Here is a 5,417-nt window from a genome sequence, read left to right as displayed (position 1 = left end):
AAAGGGTCGAGTTATACTGATTTACAGATTGTTATCAAAATTGGCACATGATTAGTAGTAGCTATTACAAATCTGGTAAATAAATCTAAATTATATGCAATTCGAATTTAAACAATATTGTACGCTGCCGCGTTCGAGTATAAAGTGACGATAGAACGAAACAAAATCAGAATGGCGAGGTAAAGGAATTATTAAAGAACAATTCAAAATATATAAACAAGTGGCCAGGAACCGGCGAAAAAAAAAGATGGGATAACGATGTAAGGAGGTTACATTGTCACAGAGTTAGTACTATAATTAACATTTTTTTCTAAAATGCAACCGAAAGCAGTTCTCGTGAAAAGAACCCTGTTTGCAATTATACTTAAGTGGCTGTTTTAGGTGCCACGAACTCTATGCCGAAGCCGCTCAATTTAGCATGATAGCCGCAAAGCCATGGCGAACATCCTCGATGCACTGCAAAATCGTGGCAGCTGTAACAAAATCCTCAATATGTTATTATACAAAATTCGTATGGCGCTAAGAGATTTTAAGGTATAGTTGACCCAAAGGCTGCAAGTATAAAAAGACTGGCAATATGACTTGAATAGGACAATCCTTACATCGTCTCTACACCTCGCGAACCAATGGGCGGTAACCTATCACAAACTCGATTTATTTTTTCCGAAATAACGTTTCTTAGAATTTTCACTACCCTGAAAACCGAATTATAATGAAACCGTTGTTCTTTCAGGATATGTTGGATATCGCAAAGACACGACTAGATTCGGTTAGGTTAAGTTAGGTTTAAAAGAAAAAAACATTTTCCTCTCAAAATTACTTTCGAGGTTATGAACATTCGAGCTAACGTTATTTCTGGAAAATGTCATTTCGGACCTTTGATAGGTAGCCCATATGGGCCAATATGTTGCCTCTTACTGTCAGCGCCCTACGCTTATGTATCTAAATCGTCTTTTAAAGATTCAGAGACCCAGTGCCCCAGATATTTCAATGCACTGACTCGTTCAGTGGAGTGCAACCTTATAACATCTGGGACATTATTCCAGGTTTTGCTACCCGCTTTAAAAACCATTAGGGCGCGTACGGACCAAATTTTTAGTGATATTTTATCTTTCGATTGAGTTACGCGATGGATTCTGACGAAGAAACATTACTTTTACCTAGTTCTTGGGGCACATATACAATGTAATATAAATCCAACTCTATGCCGCTTATGATAAGAACGGTCCAAAGTACAAAGGTCAAGCTTGATGTGCTCCTGACTGTACAGCAAATTAGTCAGAAGCAGTAGAGCGCCTTGTGAGGTAAGGTGGCAGTTCTTCCTGGACGAACACTTTTATAAGGAGCTCTAACTGCTACGAAAAATTCTATATTTAAAGTCTAATATTTTGTTTAGTGAGTATTTCCGAAACGTGCACCTCCCATTTTCCCGCTTTGAAGTCAGAGCAACGTATATGTGATGTTGTCTAATGACGTTTATATTTATTTATTTATTATTGTCTTTTCCAGCAACAATGAGACTCATTCTTCTCTTGCTGAGTTGCTTTACAATTGCACACGCGTACAAGATACTGTGCGTTTTTCCAATACCTAGCAGAAGCCATAATACGCTGGGTAAAGGAATTGTGCGAGCTCTATTAAAGGCTGGACATGAGGTAAGAAATCATGGTTTAATACCATGCAATTCTTTAATGTTTAAAAGCACTGTATAACCGCTCACGCGATGCGCTCATCCTACCGCAAAATGGCGGCTATTTGGTTTTGCAAATTAGAAAAGGGTTCAGTTTAAATACAAGTTTTTAAAAATAAAAATTATTATTCTGCATTGCTAAATAAATACCCTCCGTACTACAACAAAAACATCTCAAATAAAATGCAATAATACACCGCAAATCCTGCACTTAAAAAGCACTAATGAAATTTTTGGTGTACTTGGGTAAATATGATAATATTCCGTTTGAGTGGTTCTAATGTTTACCATGAAATTACTCCTTAATAAAGTATAGTTTGTAAACATTTATATTCAGGGTAAACTTAAAAAACGCAACTTACGGTATGTTTTCAATAAATAAACACCGACATCACCAGCCCAAACAATAGCACACACGATTGTCGTGACGTATTTTTGAAGTTGTTTATTTTTTTTAAATGACAGACCTAGGCATTAAAAACTTTATGGTTTGCTAGAGTAATAATCATAATAATAATCATAATCTTTATTGCATCAATGTTGTAGCACATAAGTTCTTACAAGCTAGTGTCAGTTCTCAACATTAGCCCTGAAAGGGCATTGCAAAAGCATAAAATTAAAACTTAATATATCCAATAAAGTTAAACTTTTATAAATGAAATACACAACGTCCTATTGAATATTAATTGAAAACATATTGAAAATTAATTTAAAGTTTAGAATTAGTCATTGGGTATAAAATTAGTCATTGGATATAAAGTTAGTCATTGGATATAAAAATTAGTCATTGGATATAAAATTAGTCATTGGAAATTAAATTTGAAATTAAAAACTAAATCTCTTACATTCTACTAGTAGTTACCGAAATAGCAATTAGTATTAGTTCTTTTACCTGTTATAACTTCGATATCCGATAAATCGGTATAAAATCATCACCGGCACCTCTAGGTGTGGTATGCTTCCAGAGACGCATGAATCGCGTGAGCGGATAATGAGACAAGTATGGTAACATTATACAAACATTCGCATATTTTCGCGACGCACTCGCGTTGCATAGCGCTGGTCGTCCCACATAATAATAACAGTAAACGTGGTTAATTAGCGTAGCATGCGTGCCAACTACAGGTGTAGTTCTGCCTACTTGAGCTCAATCCGCCATTTACGCTTTGTGCGCTATAGTTGTGTCGTAATTTCTCTAAAATCGTAAAACAATGCCTTATTGTGCTGTTTTGGAGTGCAAAAATGACAGCCGTACCAAAAATATTACCCGTAGTTGTATTTCTTGTCTTATTTTAATAAATTTTCCAGTTTCTATTTAAGAGCAATATGGTCGAGTTTTATGTTTTGGTGAACTAAGTAAATGTCTCGGATTTTCCACGCCTGTAGCTAACAAAAATTTAGCGAAAAAATGCTTCATGAGTATTTTCTTAATTTTAAACTTAGTTGCTCGAAATAAAGCTCAATATGCAATGTGAGCGTTAAAGAAGACATGTGCTGTCGAGAAGACGACTACTTTCTATTCATTCAGATGTTAGTCGTTGTTTTACATTTGTCTGGTTTACCCAGAAGTTTATCAAGAATGCAGCCGAGACATCAACGGCATAAAGTTGATAACGTATTAACTTCATGCAGTCGAGATTACGAAAAAAAATTTTTTTTTAAATCACCAGAAAAATGTTTTTCTTTTCTTTTAATTTTTAATCGTTTAATTTACAGTGCCACTCAGAGCTTTAAATTGCAAAGATCTGAGAGGCACTACCACTGCGCCCGTCACCCTGGACATAAGTTAACAAGTCCCATGTGCCTGTAATTTCACCAGCACCCTTGCTTACCTTTTAAAATCGGAACACAGTAATGCTGATATTCCAGCTTGGCGGCAGAAATAGGTAAGGTGGCAGTACTTCCCTGGACAAACTCTTTCAAAAGGAGCTCTACTGCTATTAAACAATTCTTAAATCAATGCATTTGTCAAATTTTGAATTGTAATAGTTTTAAGTGTAATCTACGTAATTTGTTATTAATTCTTTTGTTAGACGCATGAGAACATTTGTGACGGCAGCCATACATAAATCATTTAGTGATTTTAATTCGCTGTTTTTTTGTTTCTTTTTTGTAAACTTTTTTAATTGTGAATAAAACAATAAAAAAATTAAGTATATTTTTGCCTGTACATTAATTGCAAACTTGCAGTCAATCCGTTTGCAGCCTAAGAAGCCAATCTATACGCATTTTTCAGGTAACATGGGTAACTCCGTTCGAAGTAGACAACGAACCCCAGAAAGGCTTGACAATAGTTTATGTTACTGAGGAGCAGAAACTTATAGAGCGTAAGTCATTTGTGGCAGTGTTGCTTATCCAACAATCGATTATAAAGTCGCTTTCAAAATAGACGCTTATAGAAGCGTGCCACTACAATTTTTTGCCACTATGTTTGTCGTGACACGCGCGTCACTGTGCTGTCTTAATTTTAAGCGTAGAACACACAGAGAGTGAGTAAATTACGAGATAAATATTGCCAAATTACGTTTTGTTCATTGTGTAAAGGTTTTTACTAAATTTCTGTTAACTAAATATGCCGCCGGCAAACTAAATACTTACCCAGAAGTGGAAGCTTTGGTGTGAGAACTGTGAGACCGCACCTTAGGTGGTATAGCTTTATAATATATGCTTTACACATTCCTTCAAAGAAGTTTACCTTTTCGATGGGCATTACACCAACTCCATATTGTAGTAATTGCGGTGTCATTGAAGACGTTTACCACGTTCTGATGGAATGTGTTCGGACCGCGAGACTCAGGAGACATTTGGGCAGTGTGATTAACTTACGACGGACTGGGTGGTGTAACAGTATACTGGCCGTTCCTACGTTGAACGAAGTCAAGATACTGTACAAAATATATTTAGATAGTCTTAATCTAGGTTAGATGTATAAATTAAGTAGCATTACGGAACGACATCACCATTAAAATACACGGAAAAGCTCTTTAAATTTAGATTAAAAAAAAATTCCAGGATGCGTTTTACAAAATGCTTTACAACTTGTACTTCAAGCATTCCAGTTACTGCAACTGGCAAAAATCATGTTGGCCCTCAGTCCACGCACACATTAATTATAACTTTTTTAAATTTGTGTTGAATTGATATTCTGAGACCGAGAATACCTCCATGAGCTAAACGGGTTACTACCACGGATTTTTATCATCCAATTACGCATAAGTTGTTTAATAACCGTTAGTATAAAGTTTTTGTTTCACTATAGTTTTAAACCTCGTGAATGGTAAATTGTTTTATATCAACCGGACTCTTGTTATAGAAGCGTATACATTTCCCCTTATGTGAATTTGTCACTTTGTGAAGACGACTATCGAGAACAGCTAGTTTATTTTTCTTCCTCGTATCCCTTTCGAACCTGGCCATACACGATTGATTGGTTTATAAGAATAATTTTCCAAAGGAAACTCTTCTACCTATCTGAACGAGGCCTTCGTCACACGATTGCGCATTAGACGAATTTTTTACCTTGCATTTAAAATTAGTGCATCGTCGCCTTGCGAGTATCAACACATCAATTCGGACGGATTTTACGGGACTCACCTTTTTGGATAGTGAGTATCTGATTTACGCTTTTTCGTTTGGAATACTGTTTTTTAATACCTAAACGCAATAATACATTAAATATCTAATGTGATTAAGTCAAAAACATCATGCTTATAACTATCTAGCTTGC

The 5,417-nt window shown here is 35.6% G+C and overlaps 1 long non-coding RNA gene across 1 annotated transcript; it reads left to right on the top strand.

Moving 5' to 3' along the window:
- The first annotated feature begins 403 nt into the window (after positions 1 to 403).
- On the top strand, positions 404 to 4,026 carry LOC113236095. Its single transcript, XR_003310913.1, has 3 exons — positions 404 to 534; positions 1,510 to 1,655; positions 3,927 to 4,026. It is a non-coding gene; the product is annotated as an uncharacterized LOC113236095 (long non-coding RNA).
- The last annotated feature ends 1,391 nt before the right edge of the window (positions 4,027 to 5,417 follow it).

This window comes from Hyposmocoma kahamanoa, unplaced genomic scaffold (assembly GCF_003589595.1).
Source record: "Hyposmocoma kahamanoa isolate Upper Pololo Valley unplaced genomic scaffold, ASM358959v1 88941, whole genome shotgun sequence".
Classification (NCBI taxonomy): domain Eukaryota; kingdom Metazoa; phylum Arthropoda; class Insecta; order Lepidoptera; family Cosmopterigidae; genus Hyposmocoma; species Hyposmocoma kahamanoa.
This window is presented reverse-complemented; position numbering and strand designations above follow the sequence as displayed.